We start from the raw sequence: 19,625 nt of genomic DNA on the forward strand, positions 1-19,625 counted from the left end.
CTGCGACGTGACGGTCGCAACAAAAGAAATGCATAAAAGGCTCATTAATCAGAGTCAATGGAATATTTAACCACGTTGTTGTTTCATTCTGAGCTTTTTGTTTTGCAGAGCCCATTCAGATATAAGAGACATGTGGAGCGGAGGGGTCCCACCCACCTGAGCCAGTTCACCCTTCCTGGGTCGTTCTCTGTCAAAGGATTCCCCAACACGCTCATCCAGGTAAGACAGAACATGTACAGTATAGATTGTTGGCTAATGTCAAAGTTCTGAAATTGTGTGTATACCAGTAAGACTCCCTAATCGGGAGATAAGCGACCGTAGGTCACTTATCTCCACAAATAGAGCAAAAATGTGTTTTTCCAAAATCTTCCTGATCCATGTTGATGACATGAGTGTAGACATACTGTGTAGTGATTTTCGTGATTTTAGGGCAAAATCTGAATCGGCCTCATGGTGGCGCTAGAGGGCCATGTGAGAAATGAGGGGTGGGGTCTCCGCGCCGCCAAGGCGGACGAATAGGTACCGGCCCCGGCTCTCCCGGTCGCTCCTAGCCCGAGTTACGGCATTTTATGTGAGCTGCAGTGGCAGGGGGTCCTCCACTGGGGGCGCCACCACTTTTGCATCCGTTCTGGAGCACCAGGAGTGGGTGGTCCCCGGGAATGCCCCGTGAGCAGCCCCGTTGGGGTGGTCATTTGGTAATTTTTGCACATGTGCTCATTTTTTACACTTGGGGGTCCCCGAGGGAGCTGGGGGTCCCTGGAGCTCCGGGGGTCCTTGGAGGTTGTAGTTTGGCAGGTAAGGAGTGTGTGTGCAAAATCTGGCATGGATCGGGGCAACGGTTGCGGAGATATGAGCAGGGCAAAAGTGTGACGTGTGACGTGTGTGACGGACGGACGGACGGACGGACGGACAGACGGACACCTCGAGCAGCTTTCTGTAGTAAGTGCGACCTACGGTCGCAATAAGACAGAACATGTACAGTATAGATTGTTGGCTAATGTCAAAGTTCTGAAATTGTGTGTATATGGAAGTGCATAAATGGATCCCAATTACACTACTTAACATATGGTGATTTTGGTCTTATAAGAGCACATGCTCTCTAACTAATACTGTAGCTTTCATACTAATTCAGTGTGTGTGTGTGTGTGTGTGTGTGTGTGTGTGTGTGTGTGTGTGTGTGTGTGTGTGTGTGTGTGTGTGTGTGTGTGTGTGTGTGCGAGCGTGCGTGCGCTCGTGCGTGTGTATACGTTCGAAGAGACTACTATATTTTCCCTTTGGATCTCCCATTGATGTACTGCAATAATATATGCATTTCTGTACTGGTGGTTTTCACAGTGTGTGCACGGTGCACTTTGCGTCCATCGTCTAAATGTGTGTGTGTGTGTGTGTGTGTGTGTGTGTGTGTGTGTGTGTGTGTGTGTGTGTGTGTGTGTGTGTGTGTGTGTGTGTGTGTGTGTGTGTGTGTGTGTGTGTGTGTGTGCCGTGCCTGCGTGGGTGCGTGGCGTTTCAGGCGGACAGGGCCAGAAGACATCTGCCTCAATCCAGCAATAAGAAGAAGAACAAGCGCAAATCCCGCGTGGGCTCCATGTCTCTCCTTAGCAACGATAAAAGGACCCCCCTACAGGTGGGTTCCTATGGTAACGCCATGCTTACGTACGTATACAGCGAGGGGACAGCTGCAAGTGTGTTACAAATGGACAAGGGGTCATCACCATGCCGGCTTGTGATGGACATTAGCCACGGACATACAGAATGACAATGAGTTATTATTAACACCACACATACCTAGCCCTAATTGTATTCTAGGGCAGTGGTTCTCAACCTGTGGGTCGGGTATTTTGGGGGGTCCCCAGATGATTAACTTAATATGCAACATTGTTTTCTCACTCAATAGTAAACAAACCAGTGTAACGTTTAAGTGTATAGATCTGCACATTTCCAAAGTGACTTTTTAATACCTCTAAAGCGACAATTTAAACACTGGCCAAATTGTCAAATATTAGAGGCAGAAATTGTGAAGGCGTTGTGAGCATGTAGATCTGCTATTTTCACAATAGAAAATGTAATGCCTCAACTCTTAGTGCTCATACGGTGGGGGGTCCCCAGTTAAAATATTATTATTTCGGGGTTCGCGGAAACACGTGTACTAGGGGATTCCTGATGCGCCATAGTGTCTGCCAAAGTGCTAGCCTACACATTTTAAAATGCTATACTTTCAGGCAGAAATTCAATTTGTGTCCTGGCTATTTTTAAGAAAACCTGGGGACCACGGACCAGTGGTGTAAAGTAACTAAGTACATTTACTTAAGTACAATTTTGAGGCACTTTTACTTTACTGGAGTATTTCCAATTTTCACTACTTTTACTTCTACTCCACTAGACCTCAGAGGCAAATGTTGTACTTTTACTCCACTACAATTATTTTACAACTTTAGTTACTAGTTACTTTGTAGATTTCTATTATCATTACAAAGCATACATTATCTACTTCAGCCCTATGTTAGGCCATTTGAAAATAGACGATCTACAAGCTCACAATGCTTGTGGACAGAGCTGGTAGATCTGCTATTTTCAATAGTCTTTAATTTATACATTTAAGAACATGAAATGGGACATTCTCCATTCTTCTACTGGCATGAAACCGCTTCACTCTCATTGAAATGCATTGGAGGAACGCGGATTCCACTCTCATAGGTATTTTGGTGTGAGGGCACCCTAACAGAGTATTTCTACATTGCAGTATTGATACTTTTAAGTCTTAAGTAAAACATATGAGTACTTTTCCACCACTGCTGGCAACTGGCATTTCTAAAATTGGATCTTATCAGAACAGTCACTGCTTTCATCGCACACTACTTGAACAAAATAAGAACATTATAGTCCTTCATTATCCATTTATTTATTTCCAAAATAAAAATAATTGCCACAGACATGGACAAGCCTTGCCACGGACACAAGTTGATGACCCCTGAAAGGGGGTGAGCGTGAAATGGACCAACCGTTTGGGTACTATTTTTAATGCTCTCAGAGCATAACAAATCGCACATTTTATTGTGTGAATGTGAAAGAAGTGTTGTTCGCTGTACTAGTGTTGTTCGCTGTACAAGGAGAAAACATTTTCTCATTCAGCGTGCAAGCCAGTGTGAGTAGGCAATCTGAAGTGCTGTGTGTGTGTGTGTGTGTGTGTGTGTGTGTGTGTGTGTGTGTGTGTGTGTGTGTGTGTGTGTCTGTGTGTGTGTGTGTGTGTGTGTGTGTGTGTGTGTGTGTGTGTGTGTGTGTGTGTGTGTGTGTGTGTGTGTGTGTGTGTGTGTGTGTGTGTGTGTGTGTAGCAATGCTCATCTGATAGAATTGTCACATACCGGTAAGGTTATTTTGTTTTGCTGGTCTAATACTCCATGGGAATATTCTTCAAGGTCGTCAGAGCCAGAAGACAGGTGAAGAACCAGCCGCCTAAAAAGGGGCAGAATGCCGGGGCCTACTCTATTCTGGTGAGACATCCTAAGTTATTTTGTAACAGGGACCTCCACAACCTTTTCATAGATTCCATACATACAGTTTCATCGTTTGACAGCACGATCATCAGTGTATTTTGGATTCATGTCAATTTGTGTTTTCAGATACGTATTTAACCACTTGAACCATCAATACTTGATAAACTTTACATTATTTTTCCCCTCTTCACCAAAATAGCCGATCAAAATAGATCTGCTATTTTTGGCTAAAGTTCTCAGAATATGGACGCTATAGGGGTTCATATAAAAAAAGAGAAATATTTGGAGGACCCCCTGTAGTAACTCTGGTCCCAGACCCCCTGTTGAAGTCCCTTGGGTTAAGCAGTTAAAATATGTACTTTAACTATGGCTGGGGACCCAAATCGATATGGGGGACTCACACAGGACAATAGTAGCAATCCGCTTTGATTAGCCCGAGTCCAATGAAATGAGCCAGACTTCTGTTCAGTATTTAACTGACATGTTGAATGCTCTCCAGGGAGATTCGCAGAATGCAGTTGGGCAGAACGACAGACCCAAGAGGAGTATAAGAGGAGGAATACGGCGAAGGAGGCCTGTCAAGAAGGATGTTTGTTAACAATAACAAGACCCAGAGGCCCCTTTTTGAAATAATAATAAATACAAATACAAAAAGAAAATGCAAAAAAACAGAGGGATCCCAAATGGGATCGCAATGTTTTGCAATGTGATGCGTTGTGAGCATCACATTGCTTTTGAATTTACAAATAGCCCTAATTACACATTTTGACAAATAAAAGTATTCACAGTCCACATTTCCAAAAAGGAAATGTATGTATTTAATTATGTCTGATGATGGGGGAAAAAAACTATAAAACATATCCCCACTACTGGCCATAAAAATCCCCCTCCCCAACTAATCAAACCTAAACTAAGCCATATGTACATACGGTAACTGGATTCTGGCAAGATTAAGAGTCCTGTACCACTACAATAACCCAAAACTATTGACCAAACAATCTGAACCCATTAAAGGGTGTTGTGCACATTTTCTTTTCAAAGGCTTCACTTTAAATGTATAATTTTGTCTATGGTAGAAATGTTGTTTGATAAGTTCAAAACATCTTAAGTTGCCACGTGTGTCCACTCTTACTGTTTCAACTGTATGCAAGCTAACGTTTTTAAGCCAGTCTGGAAACATATTGATACTTTTTTACATATTATTTCAAGCGTCTAATATATACCTGCATGTATGTACTCTACACCTCAAAGGATTCCTTTTATTGGAGTCAACAAACTTGTTTTAAAATATTTTATCAGAGAACTTTTTTTATCCTCTTCTATGAACTCATGATTTATGATTGAGGGTATATTTTTGCAGAAATATTTCTTTTATGTGAAGTTTGTTCGTATCAGATCTCAATAAAGTTTTAGTCAAGGCGACTGGTGGAAACATCTGGTACTCAAGTATTTAACAAATTGTATGACAGTTTTAAAAAAAAGTATTCAAAAAGTGCCACATTTTTCATGATTAAAATAAAAAAAGCACAACACTTGTAGATCGTCTATTTTCAAATTGCTGATCTGATGATATTAAACTGATGTTGATTTAACTAATTCTGCTGCCCCATGGAACGCCTCAAGGACCACTGGAGCAGAACCCATGGTAGAACAGTGCATGGTTCTCAGAGCGTCGAGAACCACTGTTCTACCATGTATTTGAGGCGTTTTAGAAACGGCATGCCAGTCTCAGTAGCAGCTTAACATTTTCCCTCCCTCTCTCCCAGAATCACACCATACGTTTCCTGTGTACGGGTCGACGAACGTGCCAGGACTTTGATTCAGAAAATGAAGGATTAGAGAGGGTGTAAATAGCACTGAGCAAATAAACAGATGGAAAAGTGGTTGCAGGTAGCGAATGCCCATGTGCTGACAGACGGGCAGGGTAAACGTCCAGGAACCATGCCCAGTAATCCATTAGCCACTTACACATTTGACCACAAAAATTGTCTAAATTATCTCGAAAATAACTGGTGTGCAGGCTCACAACACGTCTCACCGACACATTGTCAGCTTGTAGATCTGCTATTTTCGAGGAAAACTACAAATCTTCTCAATCTTCCAATGTAAATTTCTTTTTTTTCCCCCGCCTATAATGACATGTCCAAAATTGGGACGACAGGGTTAAAGTGGTTAACAGACTGAGGGCTATTAGCTAGTGGGAAAGGGGGGAAAAAAATAGAATGAAAATATAGAGCAGACAATCTGTTTCGGGAGTCAAAGCGTGTCTATTTAAAACCCCCTCTGTCATTTTTGGGTCCGGTGCATTTGTCCAGAACTGGAAACTTGCAGCATGGGTCTGGGACCAAATGGGTTGTTTGAGTATTTCTGCAGGGCAATGACCTCAGCTCTTTGCACAGAATCACTTCTTTGTGGGTACTAGAGAGGAAAACAGGAGCTCTGGAGAAGGCATTTTTTGGCGAGTACGTGGGCCTACCAGTACCTACTGTATCTAAAGCACAGTGCAGTATACTGTATACAGTACAGTATATACACTTAAAGGGCCAGTTCACCTCTGGGACAACCAGATCTTATTTTATTGTTGTTTGGGACAAGATCAACACAATCTTGAGTTATTCTTTGTGTTCAATCTGTGTTTTGAGATATTTTAGTATTTCAGCATGAATGATGATGCATTTTGCATCATATGATGCAGCATGATGACTCATATGATGCAAAATGCATCATCATTCATGCTGAAACCCAAAATATAACTCAGGATTGTGTTGATCTAGTCCCAAACAACAATAAAATAAGATCTGGTTGTCCCAGAGGTGAACTGGCCCTTTAAAGCCCAGCACCCGTATATTGTGGGGAAAGCCTTGAAAAGCCACCGAAAATAGCAGATCGACAAGCTCACAACGTGTTGCGCTGCGATGCGTTGTGAGCTTGCCGATCGACCGGCTATTTTAACGCGAAAGCTTTCCCCACAATAACAGAAAACTAAATTAGAAGGATTAGAAAAAGCATAGAGCCCTGAATGACTCCGCTCAACCACATGGGGTTTAAGTGGATACGAGTGAGTTGTGTTTATGGCCAGCTCCTAGATGGTCGAAGGTCTGTTGGGAGGCACCCGGCCACACATCAAAACCCTTCTGAAGAAGTGTGACATTAAACCACCAGCACTAGAGTCCCTGGCTGTTGATCGCCACACCTGGAGCCAGGGGCGTCACACCAAATTCTGGGCCCTGGGTACAAGGATTCACTGCGGGCCCCCCATGAATGTTAACTATTGAAAAATAGCAGATATACAAGCTCACAGCGCGGCACCGAGTGCCGCGCTGCGAGCTTGTAGATCTGCTATTTTTTGAAAAATTGTGGAAAAAGTGTGCAAGAAACCCATGTTTCCATGTCAGTGATGCTCAAACCTTTTCACGTGAAGGACCCCCAAAATGATATGAATTTGGCCACGGACCCCCATCTCAAAATATTTAGTTCCAGGGACACCCCCCCGGAAGCAAAATTTGAGTTACAAATGTCCGCTTAAAAAAATACATATTCAAAGATTTGCACACATTTTCACGAGTTTTCAAAAATAGCAGATCTACAAGCTCACAGCGCGGCACTCGGTGCCGCGCTGTGAGCTTGTATATCTGCTATTTTTCAATAGCTAAAGTTACTTGGGGCCCCTCCACCTTGGGCCCCGGTAACTCTGTCCCACTTTCCTACCCCTTGTGACGCCCCTGCCTGGAGCTCTACCTGCCACCAGGGAATGGCTCATCTTCAGGAGAAGTTCACAGAGAGGAGAGTACAACGACGTGCCAAAGGTTTATCACGCTCCTGTGATGAAGTCTGCGGATCCCGCATTGGTCTGAGCAGCCACCTGGACATGCACAGATGAAACCATCCAACCACAATAATCAACCCAACATATCGTCGTTGTCGGGTGGAAACCTTGTTTGTCCAAAACCATTTGTTTTGTATTTATCATGTTTAAAATGATTTAAACTAGTAGTAAACAGCCGATCTACAAGCACACAACGCCTCGCTCAGCTGTTTTCACGACCTTTGTGCGATGGCCTTGTCTGATGAAGCAGTGCTTTACTTTGCGAAAAAAATATATACAAATTTGAAACTTGGAGATACAAGGTTTCTGCCCGACAGTGACGGTATTCTTTTGGAGCAATGTCATCATCGACGTCGATTGACTGTCATAAGCAATACTTAAAGGTGCTATAAGCTATATATTGTTTTGTTACAATATTAAAGAATTTCGTTCTGATATCATATTCTGTAATCATTGTATTGACTGTTTGCTCAGTAACAAGGTTCTGTATCCCAGTCTCTCCTGCTCTTTAGGGAACAGAAAATACATTTTCAGGTCGGTTACAGTACAACGTTCGTCCAATCAGAAGAGAGAACCCCACAAAGATTATTTATCATCATGTGTTCCAGTTCCAATTTTGTCTGCTCATGAGTTCTCTATCCTGATTGGATAACATTGGTATCGAACCTGAGAATACATTTTCTGTATACTAAAGGGTTAGAGATATAGGGATACCCCTGTTATAGCCCACGCACTCTAGTCTATATTCTAAGGCATACATGGGCAACTGGCGGCCCGGGGGCCACATGCGGCCCCCACCTTCACTTAATGCGGCCCTCAGGTTAATATCTGAATACTGAGATATTGATTTCAGCTGTTACAATTCCAGAGTTGCAAACATGACCCGCTTTAATTACTTCAGTCTATATTAGTAGCCTAGTATAGTAGTATTAAAATGTATTTTTTTTATGTCCAACGTATTTGTATTATAAGTTCATAAAGTTAACATGAGTATAACTGAATGCATTCATAAAGTTAACATAAGTATAACTAAATCATAATGCATTCAACATTAAATCAAAATGTTACATTTCAGGATTACTATTCAAAAGAAGCAAAAATGGCAGATCTACAAGCTCAAAACGCATCGGAGCGCGATGCATTTTGAGCTTGTAGATCGGCTATTTTTGCTTCTTTTGTATGACATATAGTAGAATGACAAAGTACGACATAACAATATGCATTGTGGCCCTCTGGAGTTAGTGTGGAAATATAGTGGCCCGCTCTATCATTAAAGTTCCCGGAAGATCTGCTGATCTTCCGGGAACATAGAGCTATTTAACACTTATTTTGATCATTGATAACAACAATAAATCAGTGAATCACTTATAGCAGCTTTAAAGGCCACCAACAAGGAATCAAACAGAAACTCCAGTGGATCAGTTGATTATCAGGGGAAAATTAGTCTCCCTGAAGGTGAACCTAAATAAAGTAACATGACTCATCCTACGCTTTGCTCAGCTTTGCCAAGCTTTCAGCTCATGACACACTAATTGCGCCATTGTTATGGCTTCACAGCCACATACACTCAAAAGACAAAAAAACAAATAACAAACGTAATGCGATGTTATTTAACATAATTACACCCTTAGACAGTAGTGAGCAGAACACATACAGGTGATGTAGTAGTGATGTGAGCTAGTTATACGCAGGACTGTCAATATCTCTATACCTTCTAAATACAGAAATACTTCTCTATGACAATCCCCCCCTCCTCCCAGAATGCTTTTATTTAGATTAGATTAGTTAAGGTTGCATCCGATAGTATTTATATCAGAGATGTTGGGCAGGATCTTAGCATTCATGCACAGCGAGAGAACCGTTCCCTGTGGACTTCTGTCACCACTGCTGCTGAGACAGCACACACGCACGCAGGTGTGCACGTACGCGGGCGCGCACGCACGCACACACGCACGCACGCACGTCGCACGCACACACACACACACACACACACACACACACACACACACACACACACACACACACACACACACACACACACACACACACACACACACACACACACACACACACACACACACACACACACACACACACACCTGCTGTATGACAGCAGGGTACCACTATCTGACAGTACCCTTGGGTAAATGCATCCTGGGAGAACCTGTGATTGATGATCTGCTTGAAAAATAAAATGTGTAGTCGGGGATCCACATGCACAAAAGCTCAAGGAATAGGGTTGAACCTGTGATGTTCTGCCGCACTTTTTATTTCTGTTTTATCTATTAGTTTGGTCATTAAGGTCCACAGAATGAGAGGCCTGCTCTGCCGGAAACATCGCGAAAAAAAGTTACGGCCATTTGTATATTCACTGTCCCATTGACTCCACTACACAGGAAAGGAAATATATTATAAAAACAAAAAAATGTGCTTTAAGTAGCATGTGAGGGGTCAAACTGGAGGGTTTTCATGATTCTGAATCCATTGCACGCATTTGTTTTGCACAAAAAACATTCCTTGGGCTAGAAAACGAACCAAAAAAACTGTGAAAAGTGATGACTCATCACTGTGATGATAATATACAAATGGCCATAACTTTTTTTCGCGATGTTTCCGGCAGAGCAGGCCTCTCATTCTGTGGACCTTAATGTCCAAACTAATAGATAAAACAGAAATAAAAAGTGCGGCAGAAAATCACAGGTCCTCTCCCATTTTGAGGGACTGGATCCCCGGCTAGTGTCTTTGTGTGTGCGTGTGTGTGCGTGTGTGTGTGTGTGTGTGTGTGTGTGTGTGTGCGTGCGTGCGTGCGTGCGTGCGTGCGTGCGTGCGTGCGTGTTTGTGTGCGTGCATGCGTGCATGCGTGCATGCGTGCGTGCACAAATATAATATCATGTGGACGTTGGTATCTACATGGGAACACATTATAAAACATCAGTACTGCGTTAACCACTTCTAGCATTCTATTCTGAGGGGGAATGTTCACTGAAAATAGCCAATGTACAAGCTGATCTGCAAGCCGATCTACAACAGGTCGCATTGTAAGCGTGAATCGGATATCTTTGGCGAAGAGTTTTTGTGTAGAGGAAAAATAGCATAGATAGGGTTTTTAAACAGCATCCAGCATCCACCTGGAACCTTATACCAAGGTTCAGGCTGAATAAACCACAGACTGGGCTCACACTTGCCATTTCCTAAGACAGAATTTGAGTTCAGTTTTTAAACAGTCTGGACATCTGGCATTTGCACTGTATGACCAAAATAAAGGAACACAGGCTTCTCTCAATGATGGTGACTCTATAAGCGTATGGAGTGCTTTTCAGGACATGAATCCTGCTTCACTCATCTCCTAGTAGAGGGCAAATTTGACGATATAATCACTACTAACAAAATTATGTTGCGGCACCATCTGGACCTTCCATCTACAGTATTATGACTGTGGCTGAAATTACCTTCTCGCATGCCATCCCTGAATTTACCATAAAGGCTCCATTGGGTTCGTATACTGTATGTTGCCATCTAGAAAACAACAATGTTGTTGATATGTTCTCCATATGCTTTGGCATATGGGGAACATCATCACTGTCGTGCTCTGAACCATTTGCGTGACCCACTCATGCCTAGCTGACAAAGAGCATTGTCATCTTGAAAGACAATGAGAGAACCACAACACATCTGTTAGAAGTGATTATAACTCTCCCAAACCCCCCATCACACACCCCAACCAAACCCCGCCACAACCCCATGGCAGTACTTTACATCAGTATTTCCATTATTTATTTTCAGATTTAATTTCAGCTTCTTTCAGCTTTATTCAGACAGGTCAACAAAGAGACAGGAAACTGATGGGAAGAACATACGTGTTGCATGTCCTTCCTGGCCTCCAGCTTGAATAAAACCTTGGAAGTCATGACTTAAGCAATATGGATGCACCATCCAGTTGCATACTGTACTGGCGTGCCCCGATTTGTACCTGTACAGTATAGTACCGGTATGTGTGCAGTTCCATAATTCCACACCAGTGCCGACCTCGAGTATGATGAGGGGGAACATGGCTGCCGAGTGAATAAGTCAGTGCAGACCTCAGTGCATCAGCCTGTCAGATGTCACCTTTGCCGTTTTCCCTCTACACCTCTGATTTCTGCTTCAACTCGGGTATGTGCAGTTCTCAGATGACTCTGCGTCACGGTGGGCTCTCCATCTCCTGATGGAGAGCTTCGTTGGGTGGAGTAACAACCATCACCTCCAGCTCAACATCGAAAAGACCCAGGAGCCAGAGCAAGGAGAGGCCCCCAACTCCCATTAACATCTCAGGGGAGGAGGTGGAGGTGGTGGACACAAACTGGACTAGACTGACCACTCTAAAGGCCTGTCCATAGTATCTCCGAAATGTTCGGTGAGTTGGACTTTCCGACGTGCAAATTTCCGAACTGTCATTCGGTCTAAGGCTTTTCAGAAGTCGCGAGGGGCATCATTTTATGGTCGAAAAGGACCTTTTGACCGAAAAGGGCGGTTTCGGTCAAAGTATGGACAGGGCTTAAGGCTCTCTACATGAAGAGACAGAACAAGCTGTTCTTCCCAAGGAACCTCAGGTCCTTCAATGCGAGCAACAGATGTTCTATCAGTCCTTAGTAATCCTGTCCTCTTCTTTGCCACAGTCTGCTGGGGGGTAACATCAACACATTGAACATGCTGGTGAGGAAGCCACGTAAACCGGAAAATATTGAGGTGTCTCTGGAGGAGCGGATGAGAAGCAAGCTGGATGCTATCCAGGAGAAACCCTTTCATCCCGCTGGGGCGTGCTAGCAGGGATAAGGAGCACATTGAGCAGACACTTATCCCTCCTTGGCAACACCACAAAGCAAACTGGACAGTCCTTTGTACCAGTAGCCATCAGGCTCCACAACCAAGCTTGACCCCCACATGAGAACCTAAGGCCTCCACTGTCTGTTCTGTTATCTGGGACTTACTGACTCCTGCTTCTCTGACCCTGGCAGTGCAATATGCTTTGACGCTGGCACATTCGCACATGGACTATTGGGATGTACACAACACTACTGAACCATGACAGCCTGTTAAGGAAAACTGTTGTGAGACTTATTCACTCATATATTTATTGTTAATAGACTCAACACACTCATAGTATTCATATTCACTGTTGATAGATTACATATATTATCCAGATAAACGCTGTTGACATCCGGTTGACATCAGTCTCATTATTCACCGTTGATTATCTGACTCTGGACATACCTGTATATCCATAAATCATTATATTTAATTATATTTATTAATAGAAAATACATAAGTTAATGAAGTCAGACTCAACACAGCTTGTCTAGGGTTGGGCTCTAAGTATATTTATTTTATTTTAACTTGAATTATTCTTATCTCTCGTCTCTACGCTTATCTGTACCTACAGTATCGTGTGTTTCATGCGCACTGCTGTTGCTGCTACAGTATGATACCTGAATTTCCCCACCGGGACCAATATTGGTTTACCTTATGTTATCTTATCTTAATAGATCTGACAGAGCTGTGCAATAATGCAGCACTCTGTCTAACAAATAGATGTGATATCTCACCTTAGACTATAAGGCCAGATACCATATGTATTGGTTTGACAAGGTGAGGCGAGGCATGCCCTGCTCTCACTGGTGTAAAGTAACATTTACTTAAGTACACTTTTGAGTAATTTGTACTTTACTTGAGTATTTCCAATTTCCAATACTTTTACTTCTACTCCACTACATTCTAACTCTCCTGTCATAACTTCATTAACCTCTACCCTCAGCACTCATGTCCTAATGAAGGGGAAAGACAGACTTTCAATGGATCCTTGTGTCCGTTTGTCTCTGTATGCGCATGAGCGTGCACGCATGCGTGTGTGTGTGTACCGGTATGTGTGTGCAACTGTGTGTGCATGCGTGCGTACTTACGGGCCAAGCGGCATTTATAAAATAACCATCCCTAAAAAAAATGTATGTCCTCACAGGTATAGTAACGTGAGAGAATATGGACTAGAGCCTGTGATGTGTGTAACTGTGGGATAACAATGTTATGACGTGAGCCCAGTAGTCCGCTGACCTTTCAGCATCGATGGCAGAGGAAGGTTTATTTGCTCACAGAGCTCATTGACTTTTCCTGGCACTGTGTTCCAGCTCTAATTATCAGTAAAGCTTTGGTCTGCAAAGCCAGTGACAGTCTGCCTGCTGCAATGTCCTCATTTTGTCAGGGATGAAATCTTCCAACATGACCCATTGTAGTAGCGTTTCAGGAGCCACGGCATAACTACTTATATTCATACAGGTAGAATTCAAGAACCTACAGTTGATACACAGACAGCAAGGTTATTCTTCACATGCATGTTTTGAAGAAGAAGAGAGAAAAAAAAACAAAGGGACCATATGAGGCTGACACAATATGTCCATATATGGGCATTCCCAAATATGGACTTAATATTGATGACATCAGGGATCTCCATATATAGGCATAAAAGGGACAAGGGCGGCCATACAGGTATATGGAGCGTAACTTGAGACCGACTGACATGAGGCGGAGGTTTTGATACTAACTGCTCCTACGGTCGCAATAATTTAAATCACTCAATATAATTCCTCCTACCTGTATACAGTACAAGAGAAAACATTTGCTTGGTTTACGTTGGCAGGGTTATTGCGGTAACAACAGTCGATCAGCGTGTTCAGGTTTCGGTACCCAGCATTGGCCAGGTAAAATGGGCTCCCTCTCACCTCCCCCTTCTCACTCTCCCTCTTAAGCCTCTATCATAGTCCAAGGTGAAGAGCTATCACTTCACCGCAATGTCGTTTTCTAGTTATCACCTAGGCCTTGTTATACATTTTTAGGTGATAGCTAGAAAACTACACCGCGGCGATTGCTCATCACCCCATACTGTACTATGATAGGCCAACAACCCTTTCCTGTTTCTCTCTGTCTCTCTCTCGCTGATCTAGCTCTGAACGAGCTTTGGTCCGACAAACATAACAGAAACCGTTGCCAAACGGGTTGCTCTGAATACTCCTCCTTTTATGCAGGATTTATGCAGGCTACACATGAGCCGGCATGACATTTTGGATGCTGACCTTCAATATCAGCCTATTAAACCCTTAACAACACACATCTTCCCGGCTTAGTGCAAAATACTATTGTGACAAACATTTGAAGATTGAAGATAACGAAAATGCTAAACTCTGTGATTAGCATATTGGAGAAGATAATAACCTTATATGAGCAATTCCATCTCATCTGTAGGGAGTTCATCAGAGTGTTCCCACTTTGAAAATGATTGATACCTGCTGAGTCACTGCAACAAGCCAATCTCTGCCCTGTTCAGTGCATTAAAGCAGAAAATACTGCTGACCCGCTGCACACTACGAGGCCCAAAGAAAACTGATTTATTAAGAAGGGAATACGCCCAGACAGGGTGAATCAATCTCATAGCTGTAGATTAGAATAAGATGGCGTGGAGAATTGAAGGTAGAATAAAGACAGTGGCTCTTCTGAAGAGCCTGTCCCGGGAGTAGAGCTGAGGCGCCATCTTAAATGGCTGACTGATTCATACCAAAGTACAAGGTAAAGTCATTGTTATTATTGAGCAACTACGAGAAAGAGACTATAGAAACAGACAGAAGGAGAGATAAAGAAGATAGTCAGTGATACAGAAAGAGAAGCCAAGGGGAGACATTGACAGTGGTGCTCAGCCGGGGGAAAGTGGGATTAGAATGTGAGTGACTTTTCTCTTTTCCCTCGGCTTCGTGTCTGCGACATGAAGGTCGTAACTGGCTGGGATGCAGATGGGGCTGTCAGCGGTGGGGAGAGCTCAGGGGGCAGCAGTGAAGCAGGGAATTAATCCTAATAAAACCACAGCCTTTCAACAAGTAATATGAGCTTTGGAAGTGGAGTGTGTGTCACTTCCCTACATCTCAAGGACTGGCAAGAGGGAGCTAGGGGCGAAGGACGTCAGAGCTAGTACCCCACAGTCCAATCCGCTCAGTGTTAAATTAACTGATCTCTCTATGTCGTCGTCAGGCGAGCCCTCCGTTGGCGTCTACAGTCATCTCGATTCTCTATAGGCCTACATCTGACCAGCTTGTTTGTCTGGGCCCTGGGACAAGGATTCACTGCGGGTCCCCCATGAACATTCTTCATAGGGGGAGGGGGTTTAACCCATTTAGACTGGGAACGCATTATTACGTGTTATTTTGTGCTTTAACTATTGAAAAATAGCAGATATACAAGCTCACAGCGCGGCACCGAGTGCCGCGTGAGCTTGTAGATTTGCTATTTTTTGAAAAATCGTGAAAAGTCTTTGAATATTTCAAATCCTTCTAAGGCTTTTTAGGTTTCTATGTCAGTGGTGCTCAAACTTTTTCATGTCAAGGACCCCCAAAATGATATGTATTTGGCCACGGACCCCCAATCTCAACATATTTGTTCCAGGGACCCCCCAGAAGCAAAATTTGAGTTACAAATGTTCGCTTAAAAGATACATAATATTCAAAGATTTGCACTCATTTTCACAACTTTTCAAAAATAACAGATCTACAAGCTTGTATATCTGCTATTTTTCAATAGCTAGAGTATAAAATAATTAAGGCCCTCCCCCCTTGCGACGCCCCTGCGTGACGTCCTCTTGATCGAGGTCCGTGCGTTGGTTCCCATAGTACAATCTTTTTGACAGGGAATTCCCGGTGTCGATGGCAGTGACCGATTAGTCTCATTCTCCTCACTGCTATCTTCTCTGATACACGTGGTAGCGCTCGTACAGAGTAGAGCAGTTAAATTAACACTTTTGAATGCGTAGACTAGAGGCTTGTGTAGTCTACTACAATTAAGAGTTGGCCATAACATGCTGAAATTCCTGACACACCCCACCCCATCACCTCATTAACCGTGTGCAAATTAAACTTTAAATGCATTGTACAGGGTGGGAAAGGAACACAACATTCCTCGAATTTAACACTTCCTAATGGTTAGTTAGCAGGGGTCTACGATTCAAATATAAAGTATGAAATAAAAAAGGAGCCTCACACTTGTTTGTCAAAGTCACCTCTATATTAATTTGGAGGCCTTCAGCAAAAAGAGGCGAGAAGAAAGACCCCTTTTAAGATTGCATCAGGAGAAATAGCGCTGCTTCCACTTCAAACACGTTGTAGAAGTCATTTTGTGAGATAAAAAGAATACCAAATCACTTCTGATTACCGGGATGATTGGAGCTTTGCAGTGTTGCAAGGCGGCACAGATATAGATGGAAGTTATGTCACTGATGGATGATAACAATAACAAATGCCAACAGCTGTATGGAGGTCATCCATCTTAATACTGTAGAATCTACAGAGTAGATGCATGGTTTGGGCCTCAAGCAGAACTTATTTGGATCCTTGAAAACTCACTTTAACCATTTTTGCATTAAGGGGGAAAGGGCCGGGTGGGGGGGTAATATGTTATGTGAGAATGTTGGGGCATTAAAGATGATGATGGTGATTTTGAAAATAATTTTGTACTTTACATAAGAAGGCACATGGAAAATCAAAATGGTTGCCTAATGACTTGCTGGCTCGTAAAGCTTTTGTCGGGTGGGGGTGTTATCTTTCTGGCTATTATGGGGGACACTGGGTTTTCAACACAAAGACAAAGACTGTTCCAGCATCTACTTCGACGAAGTAAGAGAAAGGGGCATGTGGTATAGGAGGAGGAAGAAAAAAATAAACGTAGCCTACCTTTTATGACTTAGATGTCCAGAAAACTGGAGCCTTCGTTGGGTTGAACGACCAAGCCTGAGGGTCTAGGTGCCTGGGCAGAAACACATTAATATTTCATTTAAAGCTTCATATCTTACTGAACATTATGGTGGGAGGCAGAGAGAGAGAGAGACAGAGAGAGAGAGAGAGAGAGAGAGAGAGAGCTTGGCTGTTGGTTGACCGGGGAGTGGTGGCCTTATATTACATTTCAAAGTCATAAAGGGACATTTTAAAACAGTGAAAGTGCACAAAGGGTGGTGCTTTAGAGGGCCAGAGAGGATGGATGAGAAATCACTCAGACACGTGTACTGTTTATGCCTGGCCATCCACCTATCACTGAGCTTAAATGCAAGTTGAGTGTGTGTGTGTGTGTGTGTGTGTGTGTGTGTGTGTGTGTGTGTGTGTGTGTGTGTGTGTGTGTGTGTGTGTGTGTGTGTGTGTGTGTGTGGGGAGAGAGAGACAGATAGACAGACAGACAGACAGACAAACAAACAGAGACAGAGAGAATGTTATACCTCCATCACTCCGTCATTCAGTTGACAAATAACTGAAGGCTCTAAGGACAGGGTGTCTCATTGTTTGGCCTCACTGACACCTACAGTATATTAAAAAGACACATGAAATTGATTGACAAGAGTGTCGACACTGTATGCACACAAGGTTTTCAAGTAAAGGCATGGGTTGTGGTGTATTGTCCAACTCAAGCTACACATTTACTGTACCCTTACAGCATGAGCACTTGTATGTGGATATGTATGCTTACTGTTGATTAAGAGAGAGAGGGAAAAACAACTATATTATAAACTCCGATTTCCATATAAGAAGTAAAACAATAATATCAGCCCCATCACCAGTCGATAGCCCTGCTTGAGTGAATAAAGAAATAACCAGATGATAGCCGAGCCCTGCTAGAGTGAATAAAAACAATGCTGCATTTCATATTTTTTTCATAGCTCTGTCAGATTTGTCTGGTTTCCAGGCTAGCATTTCTGTGCGCTGACTGTGGGAATGTGAACATTCCCCACTGTTAAGCTATTACGTGAGTATTATTTCAGACCACATACAGGGACACTTTAAGATGTATTTTTCTTTTCTTTTTACATATGGCTTCTTGCCAAGTTCCAGTAGCACACACTGTACATTCAACACGTTGAAGAAACAGCCTGATGTTTTCTCATTCAAGTTTTTTAGAATGTTCCGTTCCCCCATAAATACCCACTGGGCTGGTAATTACATTGTTGCTGTCTAATAGAACAATATTGTTTAGTCTCATACAGTCAAGAATTATTTTTATTCTTGCCAAATAGATTTTCAAGCATCTTAAATTAGTCTTCCATTGTTGTTGTTTTTTTTTACTATTGCCTTTCTTCTGTAATATAATTATAATTGTTGTTAACATTCACATATTCTAGATTCATTGTGCATGCAGTGAAATATTCAAAACCTGTTTTTGTTTTAATTTTGATTTGTATGCCATACAGCTCATGAAAATAAAACAAATCCGTATCTCAAAATATTAGAATATTACTTCAAAAGAAGGATTTATAATACAGAAATGTCAAACTTCTGAAAGGTTATGTTAATGTATGCACTCAGTACTTGGTCTGGAATACTTTTGAACAAATGTCTTCATCAATGGGGCGTGGGCCGCGTGGCATGAAGGTGGTCAGCCTGTGGTACGGCTGAGGTGTTATGGAAGCCCAGGTTTGCTATGAAAGAGGCCTTGAGCTCATCTGTGTGGTTGTGTCTCTTATCTTCCTCTTGACAACACAACACAGTTTCTCTGTGGGGTTCAGGTCAGGCCAGTTAAGTCCAGTAATACCATGGTCAATACACCAGTTACTAGTAGTTTTGGCTCTGTGGGAAGGTGCCAAGTGCTTCTGAGGAAATCGTCATCTCAATAAAGCTTGTCAACCTATTGATGCACAAAGTGCTCTAAAAGGTAGATGGTTGTGTTGATTCTGAACTTGATAACACAGTGTGGAGCAAAACCAGAAATGCATTATATTGCTGGATTTGGTCCACTGTGTTTTATCAAGTTCAGAGTCAACAGAGCCATCTACCAGGGGATTTTAGAGCACTTTGTGCTTCTGTAGGTTGACAAGCTTTATGGAGACGATTTCCTTTAGCCAGAAGCACTTGGCACCTGCCCACAGAGCCAAAACGACTAGTAACTGGTGTACTGACCATGGTATTACAGGGCTTAACTGACCAGCCAACTGGCCTGACCTGAACCCCACAGAGAATCTGTGTTGTTGTCAAGAGGAAGATAAAAGACACCAGACTCAACCACACAGATGAGCTTAAGGCCTCTATCAAAGCAAACCTGGGCTTCCATAACTCCTCAACAGTACCACAGACTGACCACCTTCATGCCACGCCCCATTGATGAAGACATTTGTTCAAAGATATTCCAGACCACTACCAAGTGCATAAATTAACATAACCTTTCAGAAGTTTAACATTTCTGTATTATAAATCCTTCTTTTGAAGTAATATTCTAATATTTTGAGATATGGATTTAAAACAAATATATATTTCACTGCATGC

This window comes from Nannobrachium achirus (genome assembly GCF_963921795.1).
Source record: "Nannobrachium achirus genome assembly, chromosome: 21".
NCBI classification, from domain to species: Eukaryota; Metazoa; Chordata; class Actinopteri; order Myctophiformes; family Myctophidae; genus Nannobrachium; species Nannobrachium achirus.